The sequence below is a fragment of the Chiloscyllium plagiosum genome, unplaced genomic scaffold (genome assembly GCF_037043375.1).
Source record: "Chiloscyllium plagiosum isolate Xiang-an unplaced genomic scaffold, Cpla_swu_hap1 HiC_scaffold_38, whole genome shotgun sequence".
In the NCBI taxonomy this organism is placed as follows: domain Eukaryota; kingdom Metazoa; phylum Chordata; class Chondrichthyes; order Orectolobiformes; family Hemiscylliidae; genus Chiloscyllium; species Chiloscyllium plagiosum.
Window position 1 is genome coordinate 28,801,813 of NW_028270176.1, and position 16,991 is coordinate 28,818,803.

At 55.7% G+C, this 16,991-nt stretch overlaps 1 pseudogene across 1 annotated transcript in view; it reads left to right on the forward strand.

Moving 5' to 3' along the window:
• Positions 1-14,453, forward strand: part of LOC148139356 (ICOS ligand-like) — a 17,034-nt pseudogene extending 2,581 nt beyond the window's left edge. Inside the window, exons 2-7 of the transcript XR_015753585.1 lie at positions 1,149-1,499; positions 2,756-3,056; positions 4,752-4,883; positions 8,501-8,557; positions 12,218-12,274; positions 14,125-14,453. The product of XR_015753585.1 is annotated as an ICOS ligand-like (transcript). The remainder of the gene's footprint in view (positions 1-1,148; positions 1,500-2,755; positions 3,057-4,751; positions 4,884-8,500; positions 8,558-12,217; positions 12,275-14,124) is intronic.
• Positions 14,454-16,991: the final 2,538 nt, after the last annotated feature.

The window sequence follows — 16,991 nt, forward strand, 5'->3', positions numbered from 1 at the left end:
CATTAGTCAGAGGGAAATGAGTCTGGGTGGGTTACTCTTCGGAGGGTCGGTATGGATTTGTTGGGCCAAAGGGCCTATTTCAACACTGTAGGTCCAACCCGTCCATGCCGACCCAGATATCCCAACCCAATCTAGTCCCACCTACCAGCACCCGGCCCATATCTCTCCAAATCCTTCCTATTCATATACCCATCTAGATGCCTCTTAAATGCTGTAATTGTACCAGCCTCCACCACTTCCTCTGGCAGCTCATTCCTCACACGTACCACCCTGTGCCTGAAAACGTTGCCCCTTAAGTCTCTTTTATATTTTTCCCCTCTCACCCTAAACCTATGCCATTTCGTTGTGGACTCCCTGGCCCCAGGAAAACAGCCCCAGCCTGTTCAGCCTCTCCCTGTTGCGCAGATCCTCCAACCCTGGCAACATCCTTGTAAATCTTTTCGAACCCTTTGCAAGTTTCACAGCATCCTTCCTACAGGAGCGAGAGAGGATGGGAGGACGGGAGCAATTGGACAGGGTGAGACCACCCCTGTGTGTGCAGGTTGGATGAGGTCTCTGTATCTGAGGAAGGATCATTCTGGAGATGGAGGGGGTGCAGTGAGGCTTTCCCAGACTGATTCCGGGATGGAAGCACTGATGTACGGAGAGAGAGAGAGACTGGATCTAATTCGGATTATATCCATTGGGAGATTAGAGGAACAAGGCGGGGACTCTGACAGAAACCTGTAAAACTCTAACCGGGTTAGACAGGGTAAACACAGGCAGGGATATTCCCAGTGACCAGGGGAAGTCCCGATCGGGCTGGGGGAGGTGGGGGGGGGGGGGGGATGGTCACAGTCAGAGGGTATGGGATGGGACCGAGAAATGTCTTCACCCAGAGAGTGGGGAGGCGTGGGATTCTCTGACACAGGAAACGGTCGAGGTTAAAACATGGATTTCGAGAAGGAGTTGGATGGTCATTTCGGGGCTAAAGGGATCGGAGGGGAGAGAGTGGGACCGGGGGTCGGAGTTGGACTGGGTCATAGTGAATGGCGTAGCAGGTTGGAGGGGCCGAATGGCCTTCTCTGCGTTTCGGGGGGGGGGGGGGGAACCCGTGTTCACACCTGACTCAGGTATTTTCTGACTGCTCTCTGCCCCCACTCCTGTAGGCACAGTGACGCCCTCTGTCTTGGGGATGGTGGGTGAGCAGGTGACCCTGCCGTGTCACTATGAAATGGACGGGTCATGGGGTGTGTCTGATCTGCGGCTCCTGTGGCAAACAGATAACAATCAGGTGGTACACGCACAGTACGGGCGAACAGAGGCAAACTGGGTCCAGGAGAGCAGGTACAGGAACCGCACCAGCCTGGTGGTTACGCAGTTCAGACACGGAGACCTCTCGCTACAGCTGCAGCCAGTCATTCCCACCGATGGAGGTGGCTATCAGTGTATCGTCCTCAAACAGGGTCCCCAAGGCTTCCGCAAGGTCAAATCTACTCACGTCTACCTCACCACAGCAGGTAAGCAGCGCGCTGAGACTGGGCACTTCCACATTTCATCGCACGGCCCCCCTTCCTGTCCAGCTCCCTCCTCCGCAACACGCTCAAACTCAGAAACCATCTCGAAACTCGACACCGGCATCGCTGGACTAACTCCATTCCACTACTGACCCTCCCACAGTGCCCACTCCCTCAGCACTGACCCTCCCACAGTGCCCACTCCGTCAGCACTGACCCTCCGACAGTGCGGCGCTCCCTCAGCACTGACCCTCTGACAGTGCGGCACTCCCTCAGCACTGACCCTCCGACAGTGCGGCACTCCCTCAGCACTGACCCTCCGACAGTACCCACTCCCTCAGCACTGACCCTCCGACAGTGCGGCACTCCCTCAGCACTGACCCTCCGACAGTACCCACTCCCTCAGCACTGACCCTCCGACAGTGCGGCTCTCCCTCAGCACTGACCCTCCGACAGTGCGGCACTCCCTCAGCACTGACCCTCCGACAGTGCCCACTCCCTCAGCACTGACCCTCTGACAGTGCGGCACTCCCTCAGCGCTGACCCTCCGACAATGCGGCACTCCCTCAGCACTGACCCTCTGACAGTGCGGCACTCCCTCAGCACTGACCCTCCGACAATGCGGCACTCCCTCAGCACTGACCCTCCGACAGTGCGGCACTCCCTCAGCACTGACCCTCCGACAGTGCGGCACTCCCTCAGCACTGACCCTCCGACAGTGCGGCGCTCCCTCAGCACTGACCCTCCGACAGTGCGGCGCTCCCTCAGCACTGACCCTCCGACAGTGCGGCACTCCCTCAGCACTGACTCTCCGACAGTGCGGCACTCCCTCAGCACTGACCCTCCGACAGTGCGGCACTCCCTCAGCACTGACTCTCCGACAGTGCGGCACTCCCTCAGCACTGACCCTCCGACAGTGCGGCACTCCCTCAGCACTGACTCTCCGACAGTGCGGCACTCCCTCAGCACTGACCCTCCGACAGTGCGGCACTCCCTCAGCACTGACTCTCCGACAGTGCGGCACTCCCTCAGCACTGACCCTCCGACAGTGCGGCACTCCCTCAGCACTGACCCTCCGACAGTGCGGCACTCCCTCAGCACTGACCCTCCGACAGTGCGGCACTCCCTCAGCACTGACCCTCCGACAGTGCAGCGCTCCCTCAGCACTGACCCTCCGACAGTGCGGAACCCCCTCAGCGCTGGCCCTGTGAGTGTGCTGTTCTTGCCTTGCGTTAACCCTGCCTCCTGTCTTCCTTTAGCCAATTACAGTGTGCCAGTGATATCTGAGGCGGGGGCCGGGGGATTTCCGAGTGGGAGAGGAGGTGAACCTCACCTGCAGTTCCTCGGGTGGTTACCCGGAGCCCGATGTGTATTGGATTGGCCGGGACGGGCATCCCCTTCCTGAGCACCGGCATGTGCAGACAGTCTCATCTGACCCTGGCAGTGGGCTCTGCCAAGTCTCCAGCCTCTTACGGGTCACAGCCAATGGGAACGTCAGCCTCCGCTGTGTTGTCTTCAACAGGAGCACAGGCGACAGGAAGATCTCGGCGCCGTGGAAATGTAATTTCGCAGCAGGAGTTCGCTCGGGTCGTCGCTGACGCAGCTCCCAGTTCCAATGCCATCCTGTCTCCCATCAACCCCCACCCTGGACCCTCCCCCCTGCACCCACCCCGCCCCCATTCCTCTCCCACCCTGGCCCCCCTTCACTCCAGTACATTCACGCCACCCCCCACCCCAGATCAAAACTTCGGTCGTCGCTGCTTTCAAATCCCCCCCCCCCTCCCCCCACCAAACCTCTACCCAGGAGCTCAGTGTGCCCCCCCCCCCCCGAACTGTCAACACCTCCCCACACCCATCCCCGGAGAGGGGTAGCGCTGCACCAGGAGGGTGGACGGGGGAGGGGAACCTTCCAAAAGGCCGTGTACCATCACTGTAGGGTCCACATGGTCAAGGGGGGGGGCAGTGGAGATTTCGGAAAGCGTGGCTGATATGGACGGCATGGGCCAAATGGCCTCTTCTGTATCATATGGTTCTGTCAATCCCCTCCCTATCTCTGTAACCCCCTCCAGCCCCTCCATCCCCTCCCTATCTCTGTAACCCCCTCCCACCCTTACACCCCCTCCCTATCTCTGTAACCTCCCTCCAGCCCCTACACCCCCTCCCTATCTCTGTAACCTCCCTCCAGCCCCTACACCCCCTCCATATCTCTGTCACCCCCTCCAGCCCCTACACCCCCTCCCTATCTCTGTAACCCCCTCCAGACCCTACACCCCCTCCCTATCTCTGTAACCCCCTCCAGCCCCTACACCCCCTCCCTATCTCTGTCACCCCCTCCAGCCCCTCCATCCCCTCCCTATCTCTGTAACCCCCTCCCACCCTTACACCCCCTCCCTATCTCTGTAACCTCCCTCCAGCCCCTACACCCCCTCCCTATCTCTGTAACCTCCCTCCAGCCCCTACACCCCCTCCATATCTCTGTCACCCCCTCCAGCCCCTACACCCCTCCCTATCTCTGTAACCCCCTCCAGACCCTACACCCCCTCCCTATCTCTGTAACCCCCTCCAGCCCCTACACCCCCTCCCTATCTCTGTAACCCCCTCCAGACCCTACACCCCCTCCCTATCTCTGTAACCCCCTCCAGCCCCTGCACCCCCTCCCTCTCTCTGTAACCCCCTCCAGACCCTACACCCCCTCCCTATCTCTGTAACCCCCTCCAGCCCCTACACCCCCTCCCTATCTCTGTAACCCCCTCCAGACCCTACACCCCCTCCCTATCTCTGTAACCCCCTCCAGCCCCTGCACCCCCTCCCTCTCTCTGTAACCCCCTCCAGACCCTACACCCCCTCCCTATCTCTGTAACCCCCTCCAGCCCCTACACCCCCTCCCTATCTCTGTAACCCCCCTCCCCTCCTGGCCTTTTGAGTATCCTCCAATTCCCATTGCTCTTCCACTGAGTGGGGCAGAGGTGTGTGTCCATGCCTTCAGATGCCAGGGGCTATTCCTGAGGTCCGGAATTCCCTCTCTGAGCCCCTCCCTCTCTGCTCCCTCGGAGGGTGGGCCGGGTGTGGAAGCTCCCTCTGGGACCCGACCCGTTTTCCCTGTCCCCTGGAGACGGTCCCTGTCGGATCTCGATCGGAAGAGGGCTCGCGTGAGGAGGTTGGGAGAGTTTCAGTTTTGCCAAAGGCGCTAGGGGAATGAAAAACAGTGCTTGTTGCATGTGTCTGAGCGCATGTCTGGGATTTATTTTAATGCAGTTTCGATGAATTCCGTCCCACCTCGTGGTATCTCCACGGTAACAATCGCGGCAGTGATAATTGGACTACTCGCTGTCTTGACTTTGGGGTCTGTTATCTATCTGAGGAAGAGGTCACACCATAATTACAGAGGTACGTAACCACTCAGCACTGCTCGGGTCGGGAAGGGAGCCCGTGATCCCTCCAGCATCATCCCGCTTCCATTTGGGCCCTTGGGGAATTGGGGTAGCAGGAGGCCATTCAGCCCATCAGATCTGCTTCACCGAGACCCCAGCTGATCGGCCTCCCCACTCCGTATTATCCCCGTCCTCCTTGGGTGTTGCTCATTGTGGAAACCTCTCCCTTCTCCGTCTCTGAGCTGTTTGTTGGGAAACTCCAGCTTTCGGAACGCCGCTCCTTCCTCCACCCCCTCGGCACCTCATTCCTGATGAAGGGCTTATGTCGATTCTCCTGCTCCTCGGATGGTGCCTGACCTGCTGTGCTTTTCCGGCACCATACTCTCGACTCTGAGCTGCAGTATCTGCAGTCCTCACTTTCTCCCCCTGATTTTTAACTTTGTCCGTCCCAGTCCAACACCAGCGCCTCCAAGTCATAGAGTCAGAGAGATGTACAGCACGGAAGTAGACCCTTCGGCCCAACCTGTCCATGCCAACCAGATATCCCAACCCAATCTAGTCCCACCTGCCAGCACCTGGCCCATATCCCTCCAAACCCTTCCTATTCATATACACATCCAGGTGCCTCTTAAATGTTGTAATTGTACCAGCCTCCACCACATCCTCTGGCAGCTCATTCCATACACGTACCACTCTCTGTGTGAAAAAGTTGCCCCTTAGGTCTCTTTTATATCTTTCCCCTCTTACCCTAAACCTATGCCTCTCTAGTTCTGGACTCCCCGACCCCAGGGAGAAGGCTTTGTCTATTTATCCTATCCATGCCCTCCATGATTTTATAAACCTCTATAAGGTCACCCCTCAGCCTCCGACTCTCCAGGGAAAACAGCCCCAGCCTGTTCAGCCTCTCCCTGTGGCTCAAACCCTCCAACCCTGACAACATCCTTGTAAATCTTTTCTGAACCCTTTCAAGTTTCACAACATCTTTCCGATAGGAAGGAGACCAGAATTGCACACAATATTCCAACAGTGGCCTAACCAATGTCCTGTACAGCCGCAACATGACCTCCCAACTCCTGTACTCAATATTCTGACCAATAAAGGGAAGCATATCAAACACCTTCTTCATTATCCTATCTACCTGCAACTCGACTTTCAAGGAGCTATGAACCCGCACTCCAAAGTCTCTTTGTTCAGCAACACTCCCTAGGACCTTACCATTAAGTGTATAAGTCCTGCTAAGATTTGCTTTCCCAAAATGCAGCACCTCACATTTATCTGAATTAAACTCCATCTGCCACTTCACATGTCAACTGGGAGAGGTTTTCCTCATCCCTCTACAATGCCCACCTTGAAGTCATTCTCCCTCTACCCCACTCCTCCCCCACATTCCTGAAGAAGGGCTTATGCCCGAAACGTCGATTCTCCTGCTCCTTGGCTGCTGCCTGACCTGCTGCGCTTTTCCAGCAACACACCTTTTCTCTCTGAGCTGATTGAGCCAAGTATTGCTCCTCAGTTTGTTCTGAAATGACCTCTTCCGGCTCCTCCCAGTGTTATGGACCAGGCCTCAAAATATTTTACAAAGGGCGCTCTGCCCTTTTCTTATTGTAATGGTAGCTATGAGGTGGATATTCCGGGTGTGATGCAGCTGGTCAAACCACTCAGCGTCAAACAAAAACAAATTATTTAAACCCTACTTTTGAAACGCCAACAACAGAGAAGAGAATTTAGAATAACCGTTGGAAAACTGAACTGACCCGACCCAGTAACTATTACTAATTAATTGTTCCAGTCCAGTAACCTCCTGTCAACACAGCCCTTGACAAAAAGGTCAATTGAAACGCACATCCTTAAGAGCAGGAGGGAACAACATCCAGAGAGGGACTTCAGAGAGAGTCAGAGGAATCCCGAAGTTTGAAACCCTGCTGGACTCTCACATCTTGTGACTGCGACAGCTCAAAACAAACAAAACAGCCGGGCTGGGGAGAACCGGCCTCTTTGTTAAACTGGACTCCTCACAACTTCTGCCTTTACGGCCTCTCTTGAAAGAAAAGGCTAAGAGGAAATAACCTTCTAAAAGTGGCAGCATCGTGGCAGTGGTCATGTCCCCCTGTTTCCAGGCTCGCGCACGGGGATAAGAGTGCACTTCCTGTCCGGGTCCCCGGGGCAACGAGAACCTCTGCCATGTTTGTGATTGAGAGCTCACCTCAGAAACGGTCACGATTTGGAGGTGCCGGTGTTGGACTGGGGTGGACAAAGTTAAAAATCACCCAACACCAGGTTATAGTCCAACAGGTTTAATGGGAAGCACACTAGCTTTCAGAGAGTCACTCCTTCTATCCCTGATGAAGGAGCGTCGCTCCGAAAACTAGTGCTTCCCATTAAACCTGTTGGACTATAACCTGGGGTTGGGTGATTTTTAACTCAGAAACAGTGTCTGATTGGCCCTCATCGATAGCCTTTGGGGAAAGCTATCTGCTCCCTTTGTCCTTCCAGACGGAAAACTTTCAGTGTCACTGGGTCAAAATCCTGGCAATCCTTCTCTAACAGCCTCATGGGTTTGGAAGGTGCTGCCTGAGGGTCTGGTGAGTTCCTGCAGTGCATCTTGTAGCTGGTACACACTGCTGTTACTGAGCATCGGTGGGGGAGGGAGGTGATGGTACACACTGCTGTTACTGAGCGTCGGTGGGGGAGGGAGGTGATGGTACACACTGCTGTTACTGAGCGTTGGTGGGGGGAGGGAGGGGATGGTACACACTGCTGTTACTGAGCGTCGGTGGGGGGGAGGGAGGGGATGGTACACACTGCTGTTACTGAGTGTCAGTGGGGGGAGGGAGGGGATGGTACACACTGCTGTTACTGAGCGTCGGTGGGGGGAGGGAGGGGATGGTACACACTGCTGTTACTGAGCGTTGGTGGGGGAGGGAGGGGATGGTACACACTGCTGTTACTGAGCGTCGGTGGGGGAGGGAGGGGATGGTACACACTGCTGTTACTGAGCGTCGGTGGGGGGGAGGGAGGGGATGGTACACACTGCTGTTACTGAGCGTCGGTGGGGGAGGGAGGGGATGGTACACACTGCTGTTACTGAGCGTCGGTGGGGGGGGGAGGGGATGGTACACACTGCTGTTACTGAGGGTCGGTGGGGGGAGGGAGGGGATGGTACACACTGCTGTTACTGAGCGTCGGTGGGGGGTAGGGAGGGGATGGTACACACTGCTGTTACTGAGCGTCGGTGGGGGGGAGGGAGGGGATGGTACACACTGCTGTTACTGAGCGTCGGTGGGGGGGGAGGGAGGGGATGGTACACACTGCTGTTACTGAGCGTCGGTGGGGGGGAGGGAGGGGATGTTTGTGGGTGTGGGGCTGCTTTGTCCCTGGATGGTGTTGAGCTTCCCGAGTGTTGTTGGAGCTGCCCCCATCCAGGGGCAAGTGGGGAGTATTCCCTCACCCTCCTGCCTTGGGCCTTGTCGATGGTGGGACAGGCTTTGGGCGGGAGTCAGGAGGGGAGTTACTCGCTGCAGGATTCCCAGCCTCTGACCTGCTCTCGTACTGAGGTGACGTTCGGACGTGTTTGTTGTCGGGTTTTGCACTTTCCCGTCTGAAGTGGGTGTGTGTGTTTCTTGTTGTTTGCAGTAGCCAGAATCTCTGATGACTTCCGTGATCCCAGCTTCCCAGTCACCATGTCCAACGGTAAGGCACAGCTGGAGACGCTTTCGGGTTTGCGTATGTTTGTTGTGTTTTGAGATCAACGGAGATTTATCCATGAACTCGGATCAGATAGCTGTCACCACCAGCTCTCGGCCAATTATCCATAAGGCACGTACTGTTCTGCTGTTCAATCTTCGAAGATCAGAACACAAGGGAGTTGGATTTATTCATTCACGGGAGTCTCTGGCTAGGCCCAGTATTTTTTACCCAGAGGGCAGTTGGGAGTCAACCACATTGCTGTGGGTCTGGAGTCATGTGTAGGCCCAGACCAGGTAAAGATGGCAGTTTCCTTCCCTGAAGGACATTAATGATTAGATTAGATTACTTACAGTGTGGAAACAGGCCCTTCGGCCCAACAAGTCCACACCGACCCTCCGAAGAGCAACCCACCCAGACCCATTCCCCTTTATTTACCCCTTACCTAACACTACGGGCAATTTAGCATGGCCAATTCACCCTGACCTGTACATCTTTGGACTGTGGGAGGAAACCGGAGCACCCGGAGGAAACCCACGCAGACACGGGGAGAATGTGCAAACTCCACACAGAGGGTCGCCTGAGGCGGGAATTGAACCCGGGTCTCTGGCGCTGTGAGGCAGCAGTGCTAACCACTGAGCCACCGTGCTGATACGAATGGAGTTTCCCGATAATCAGCAATGGATTCACGGTCATCAGTAGACTCTTCGATCCAGATTTTTTTAAAATTGAATTCCAATTCCACCATTTGCCATGGCAAGGGTTGAACCTGGATCCCGGGAATATCCCTGGGTCTCTGGAATAACCGTCCAGGGGTAATACAATGGTGCTCCATTGCCCCTCCTTGGACATTGTGCTCCAGTTGGACGGATCCCTGGTTAGATAGAGTCCTACGGCTGACCCTTTGGCCCAATCAGCTCATACCGACCATAACCCCCAAACTAAACTAGTCCCGTTTCCCTGCATTTGGCCCATATCCCTTTTCTATTCATGTCCTTATCGAAATGTCTTTTAAATCCCCCACTCCCTCAGGAAGCTCATTCCACTGGCGAACCACCCTCTGTGTAAAAAGGTTGCCCCTCAGCTCCCTTTTCAATCCTTCCCCCACTTCCCATAAACATATGCCTCCTGGTTTTGAACTTCCCTGGCCTAGGGAGCCATTCACCTTATCGCTCCCCCTGGTGATTTTATAAATATCCGTTAGGTTGCCCATCAGCCTTGTACGATCCAATGAAAACAGCCCCAGCCTATCCAACTTCTCCTTATAACTCCAGCCCTGTAATCCTGGCCATATCCCGGTAAATCCCTTCGGATCCCTCTCCAGTTTAATAACATCCTTCCTATAACGGAGCGACCGGAACTGGACACAGCATTCCAGAAGGAGCCTCACCAATGTCCTGTACAACCTCAACGTGACGTCCTACCTCCTACACTCAAAGGGCTGAGCAATGAAGGTGAATGAGTGCCTTCTTAACCACTCTATCTATTTGTGAGAAATGAGATGCTGGGACTAGAGAGATTTGAATCACAGGTAGACAGGGTGGCTTAAGGGGCAACGTTTTCACACAGAGGGTGGTACGTGTGTGGAATGAGCTGCCAGAGGAAGTGGTGGAGGCTGGTACAATTGCAACATTTAAAAGGCATCTGGATGGGTGTGTGAATAGGAAGGGTTTGGAGGGATATGGGCCGGGTGCTGGCAGGTGGGACTAGATTGGGTTGGGATATCTGGGTCAGCATGGACGGGTTGGACCGAAGGGTCTGTTTCCGTGCTGTACGTCGCTATGACCCGAAGAAGGCATTTAGCATCATTGCCTTCATTGATCAGCCCTTTGAGCATAGGAGTTGGGATGTCACGTTGGAAACAGGTTAGGCCTCTGCCGGAATACTGTGTCCAGAACTGGTTGCTCTGTTATCAGAAGGATATGATTGAACTGGGACATTTTTAACCGGAGCTTAGGAGGTAGACCTTATGAAGATTTATAAGATCATGACGGGTATAGATAAAACGAACAACGTGAGCCTCTTCCTGAGAGTGCGGGAGCTCGAGACTAGGAGCATGTTTTTAAGGTGAGAGCAGAGAGATTTAACAAACACATGAGGGAAAACCTTTTCACACAAGAATGTGGAATGACCTGAAGGTGGGGGGACAGTGACAACGTTTAAAAGACATTTGGATAAGGACATGAGCAGGAAAGGGTTGGAGGGAGATGGGCCAGGAGCAGGCAGATGTGGGACTGGTTTAGTTTGTGATTAGGGTCGGAATGGACTGGTTGGGCCGAAGGGTCTGTATCTGCGCTGTATGACTCTAGATGGAAGTGGCCGTGGGTTTGGAAGGTGCTGCCTGAGGGTCTTTGGTGAGTTTCTGCAGTGGGTCTTGTAGCTGGTACACACTGCTGTTACTGAGGGTCGGTGGGGGGAGGGAGGGGATGGTACACACTGCTGTTACTGAGCGTCGGTGGGGGGAGGGAGGGGATGGTACACACTGCTGTTACTGAGGGTCGGTGGGGGGAGGGAGGGGATGGTACACACTGCTGTTACTGAGGGTCGGTGGGGGGAGGGAGGGGATGGTACACACTGCTGTTACTGAGCGTCGGTGGGGGGGAGGGAGGGGATGGTACACACTGCTGTTACTGAGCGTCAGTGGGGGGAGGGAGGGGATGGTACACACTGCTGTTACTGAGCGTCGGTGGGGGGGGGGAGGGGATGGTACACACTGCTGTTACTGAGCGTCGGTGGGGGGAGGGAGGGGATGGTACACACTGCTGTTACTGAGCGTCGGTGGGGGGAGGGAGGGGATGGTACACACTGCTGTTACTGAGCGTCGGTGGGGGGAGGGAGGGGATGGTACACACTGCTGTTACTGAGCGTCGGTGGGGGGAGGGAGGGGATGGTACACACTGCTGTTACTGAGCGTCGGTGGGGGGGGAGGGAGGGGATGGTACACACTACTGTTACTGAGCGTCGGTGGGGGGAGGGAGGGGATGGTACACACTGCTGTTACTGAGCGTCGGTGGGGGGGGGGAGGGGATGGTACACACTGCTGTTACTGAGCGTCGGTGGGGGGGGGGAGGGGATGGTACACACTGCTGTTACTGAGCGTCGGTGGGGGGGGGAGGGGATGGTACACACTGCTGTTACTGAGCGTCGGTGGGGGGACGGAGGGGATGGTACACACTGCTGTTACTGAGCGTCGGTGGGGGGAGGGAGGGGATGGTACACACTGCTGTTACTGAGCGTCGGTGGGGGGGGGGAGGGGATGGTACACACTGCTGTTACTGAGCGTCGGTGGGGGGAGGAGGGGATGGTACACACTGCTGTTACTGAGCGTCGGTGGGGGGAGGGAGGGGATGGTACACACTGCTGTTACTGAGCGTCGGTGGGGGGAGCGAGGGGATGTTTGTGGGTGGGGGGCTGCTTTGTCCCTGGATGGTGTCGAGCTTCTCGAGTGTTGTTGGAGCTGCCCCCATCCAGGGGCAAGTTGGGAGTATTCCCTCACCCTCCTGCCTTGGGCCTTGTCGATGGTGGGACAGGCTTTGGGGGGAGTCAGGAGGGGAGTTACTCGCTGCAGGATTCCCAGCGTTTAGCCCTGCCCTTGTTCCGAGGTGACTTTCGGATGTGTATTTGATTTGAAGTCTGAAGTGGATGTGTGTTTCTTGTTGTTTGCAGTGGCTGGAAATTCCGATGTCGCTCCCGACCCCAGTCTCCCAGAGGCCTTGTCCCATGGTAAGTCACGCATGGAGATGGTTTCGGGTTTGCCTTGTGTCTGGGGAATGTGACGGGAAATCCTGGATTAGATTTCTAGCGCAGTGTCACATGGATTGGGACTATTGCAAGCTGAATGGATGGAATTATGAAATCAGAAAGAGCTACCGATGTAGAAACAGGGAAACATAGAAGATCAGAGTAGGAGGAGGCCATTCGGCCCCATCCATCACCATCATGGCTGACCATCCAACCCAACAGCCTCATCCTGCTTTCTCCCTGTAACCTTTGACCCCATTCGCCCCCACGTGCTGTATCTAGCTGCCTCTTGAACATATTCACCTCCTTCCTGTGGGAATGAATCCCACAGACTCCCCACTCTCTGGGTGAAGAAATGTCTCCTCATCTCTGTCCTAAATGGCCCACCCCGAATTCTCAGAGTTTGACCCCCCCCCGGATCTGGACCCACCCACCATCAGGAACCTCCTCCCTGCATCTACCCTGTCCCGTCCTGTTAGCATTTTATAAGCCTCTATGAGATCCCCCCTCCCCCTCACCCGTCTGAACTCCAGTGAAAACAATCCTAACCTGGTCAATCTCTCCCCGTACGTCAGTCCCGCCATCCCCGGAACCATCCTGGGTAAATCCTCGCTGCACTCCCTCAGGAGCAAGGGTATCCTTCCTCCGAAAAGGAGACCAAACCTGCCCACAATACTCTCGGTGGGGCCTCCCCAAGGCCCTGTATAACTGCAACAACACCCCCCCCTGCTCCTGGACTCGAAACCTCTCACAGTGAAGGCCAACAAACCATTTCCCTGCTGTAGCGCCTGCTGCCCCTGCACGCCTACCTTCAGCGACTGGTACACCCAGGTCCCTCTGCACGTCCCCCTCTCCCATTGTACACCCATTCAGGTGGTAATCTGCCTGACAAGGAAAACAAAGAGTGTCAAAGGTTCTGCTCACTCTGAGAGCTGTCTCGGAGACAACCAGACCAGAATCAAGCGTTAGAGTCGCAGCTTCCGAGGAGCAGGAAAATTGACATTTCAGGTCCTGATGAAGGGCTTTTGCCCTAAACGTCGATTCTCCTGCTCCTCGGATGCTGCCTGACCTGCTGCAATTTTCCAGCACCGCTCTAGAAATGTTTTCGGTGGCCACTGTCTGAAAACCTACTGGAATCAGAAACTCTCTGAACATTTCAGCAGTTTTCTTCTTGTTTTTGGTATTCACTTGCATCGTCTCCGGGTCTGTGGGGGAAGGGCTGGGAAATGGGGCGAGCGTAGTTAGGAATCAGCATCGTGGGCCGAATGGCCTGAAGTGAATGACAACGAGTATTAGAGAGACTTAGACAGAGGCCACACAGGTAACATTGCACAGGGGGCGTGTGCACAGTGAGATCACCAAGAACGAGATCAGCATGATTTGAAGTTGGAGAGCTCCATTGACCAGTCTAATAACAGCCAGGAAGTTGCTGTCCCTGAGCCCAGTGGTGCGTGTGTTCAGGTTTCTGTACCTTCTGCCTGACGGGAGAGATTACCGCGGTGGGAGGGGTCTCTGATGATGTTGGCAGGCTTCCCGCGGCAGTGAGCCGTGTAAACAGAGTCCACGGATGGGAGGCTGGTTTCCGTAATGGTCTGGGCTGTGCACACCACCCCCTGTCGTGTCTCACAGTTCCCTGGGCAGAGCAGTTTCCACACCAGGCTGTAATGTCCCCCATCCCTCTCCCTGCGGACAGTACCCTCTCAGCGGGACATCTGTCGCCGTCGGTGAGGGTCCTTGTGGGCAGGCCTGAGTCTCCTGAGGAAGAAGAGGCGTTCTTGTGCCTTCTGAACATTTATGTCGTCCATTGTAACCTCGGTCTCCCTTCGTTACAGATACAGAGAAGATCGACATACAACACGATTCTGTGTGACGTTGGTAGTTGAGGTGATCTGCTGTCTGTAGGATGGAGAGTTTGGGGTCAGAACATGGAAAGCCAGACAGGAACACAGAAAAGGGACAGTGACCCAGTCCTCCACCATCCCACAATGCCCCCAACCCTTCCCCGTTAGCCTAGGGCACAGGAGGATCCCACAGCCCCATCCCTGGAGGGAGCTGAGTGTCGGCTAGCGGTGGGTTGGGAAGGTGTGTTGGTGGGGGAGCTGGGGTGGGGTGGAGGAAGGAGGGTGGGGGCGACTGCAAGTGAACCCGTGTAGATGCCCCTCGCCCTCCCACCCACCCCCCGAGCAAGGGGTAATTCCAGCCAGGGAAGTGGGTGGGGGGGGCTGGCCTTGCCGTCCGTTAATCCAACCAGAAACACTCGCTCGGTCTGAGTGTGACGCTGCCTGCAGTTGAATAGCACTTGCCACCTGGTTCCCCTAGAATGGAATGGACGATTGGGGGTGGAGGAGGGGAGAGCAAGAGGGCTGGAAGTGAGGTGACGACAGAGATATTTTCCCTACCCCAGCATCCAATTCTGAAGCCCCCTCACCTCCCACCAACACACTATTGGGAGGAGGTCAACAAGCCTTTAGAGAGGGAGGTACAGGAGCGATGGAAGGGTCAGTCAGTCAGTCATGTTCCCTCCGAGCAGGTGAGGATAAGGGGGAGATTGAAGGTGGGTGAGGGGGGTTAGCGTTCGGAATCCCTGGGGGCGGGGGTGGGTTTCGGCGAGGGAGACGCCGCTTCCAGGCGCGGGAGGGTCACTCACCTGGGTGGGGGGAGGGGGGGAAACGACACAGACCAGAGAGAATCGAGACCAGACCCAGAGGAAGGGCGGGAAGGGCGGGAGTGCTGGCGTTCGGATGCAGCGTTTCGCTGTCGGGCTGGAACGTGGTGCTGCCTGGAAGGGAGGAGATCCAACAGGAACTTGCAAATGGGCCGGGGGGGGGGGGGGGGGGTGGGGGGTGGGAAAGGGGGTAAACTGGCAGGGGCCGTGAGGAGGCGAGAGGCAGCTGGAAAGCAAGTCAGAATTAGCTCTTTAAAAGAGTGGGTACAGGTAAAAATGGGCTGAAGGGCCTGCACCTGTGTTGTAAAATTCTGTGAATGGTGAAAGATTGCTACAGGATGTAGCTTATCGTGTTGTACAGCACAAATATATACTCTGTATTGTCGAGAATAAATGATTATTTTTCACCTGTCGTCTGATGATTTCTCACAGATCATGAGGAGGTCCAGGGCTCTGACTAAATCATTCCTTTCCCCTCCAGAGGCGCAGCACAGCAGCTCAATGGTTAACACTGCTGCCTCTCAGCGCCAGGGACCCGGGTTCGATTCCAGCCTCGGGTGACTGTCTGTGTGGAGTTTGCACATTCTCCCCGTGTCTGCGTGGGTTTCCTCCCACAGTCCAAAGATGTGTAGGTCAGGGTGGATTGGCCATGCTAAATTGTCCCATAGTGCCCAGGGATGTGTAGGTTAGGGTGGATTGACCATGCTAAATTGTCCCATAGTGCCCAGGGATGTGTAGGTTAGGGTGGATTGGCCATGCTACGTGACCCACAGTGCCCAGGGATGTGCAGGTTAGGGTGGATTGGCCATGCTACGTGACCCACAGTGCCCAGGGATGTGCAGGTTAGGGTGGATTGGCCATGCTACGTGACCCACAGTGCCCAGGGATGTGCAGGTTAGGGTGGATTGGCCATGCTAAATTGTCCCATAGTGTCCAGGGATGTGTAGGTTAGGGTGGATTGGCCATGCTACGTGACCCACAGTGCCCAGGGATGTGCAGGTTAGGGTGGATTGGCCATGCTACGTGACCCATAGTGCCCAGGGATGTGCAGGTTAGGGTGGATTGGCCATGCTACGTGACCCATAGTGCCCAGGGATGTACAGGTTAGGGTGGATTGGCCATGCTACGTGACCCATAGTGCCCAGGGATGTGCAGGTTAGGGTGGATTGGCCATGCTACGTGACCCATAGTGCCCAGGGATGTGTAGGTTAGGGTGGATTGGCCATGCTACGTGACCCACAGTGCCCAGGGATGTGCAGGTTAGGGTGGATTGGCCATGCTACGTGACCCATAGTGCCCAGGGATGTGCAGGTTAGGGTGGATTGGCCATGCTACGTGACCCATAGTGCCCAGGGATGTACAGGTTAGGGTGGATTGGCCATGCTACGTGACCCATAGTGCCCAGGGATGTGCAGGTTAGGGTGGATTGGCCATGCTACGTGACCCATAGTGCCCAGGGATGTGCAGGTTAGGGTGGATTGGCCATGCTACGTGACCCATAGTGCCCAGGGATGTGCAGGTTAGGGTGGATTGGCCATGCTACGTGACCCATAGTGCCCAGGGATGTACAGGTTAGGGTGGATTGGCCATGCTACGTGACCCATAGTGCCCAGGGATGTGCAGGTTAGGGTGGATTGGCCATGCTACGTGACCCATAGTGCCCAGGGATGTGCAGGTTAGGGTGGATTGGCCATGCTACGTGACCCATAGTGCCCAGGGATGTGCAGGTTAGGGTGGATTGGCCATGCTACGTGACCCATAGTGCCCAGGGATGTGCAGGTTAGGGTGGATTGGCCATGCTAAATTGTCCCATAGTGTCCAGGGATGTGCAGGTCAGGGTGGATTGGCCATGGGAAATTCCCTCACAGTGTAAGGTGCATTAGTCAGGGGTAAATATGAGTAGGGGAATGGGTCTGGGTGGGTTACTCTTTGGAGGGTCAGTGTGGACTTGGTGGGCCGAAGGGCCTGTTTCCACATTGTAGGGAATCTAATCTTTTAAAAAAAAAAGCTCAGAAACAATGGGACAGGAGCTGG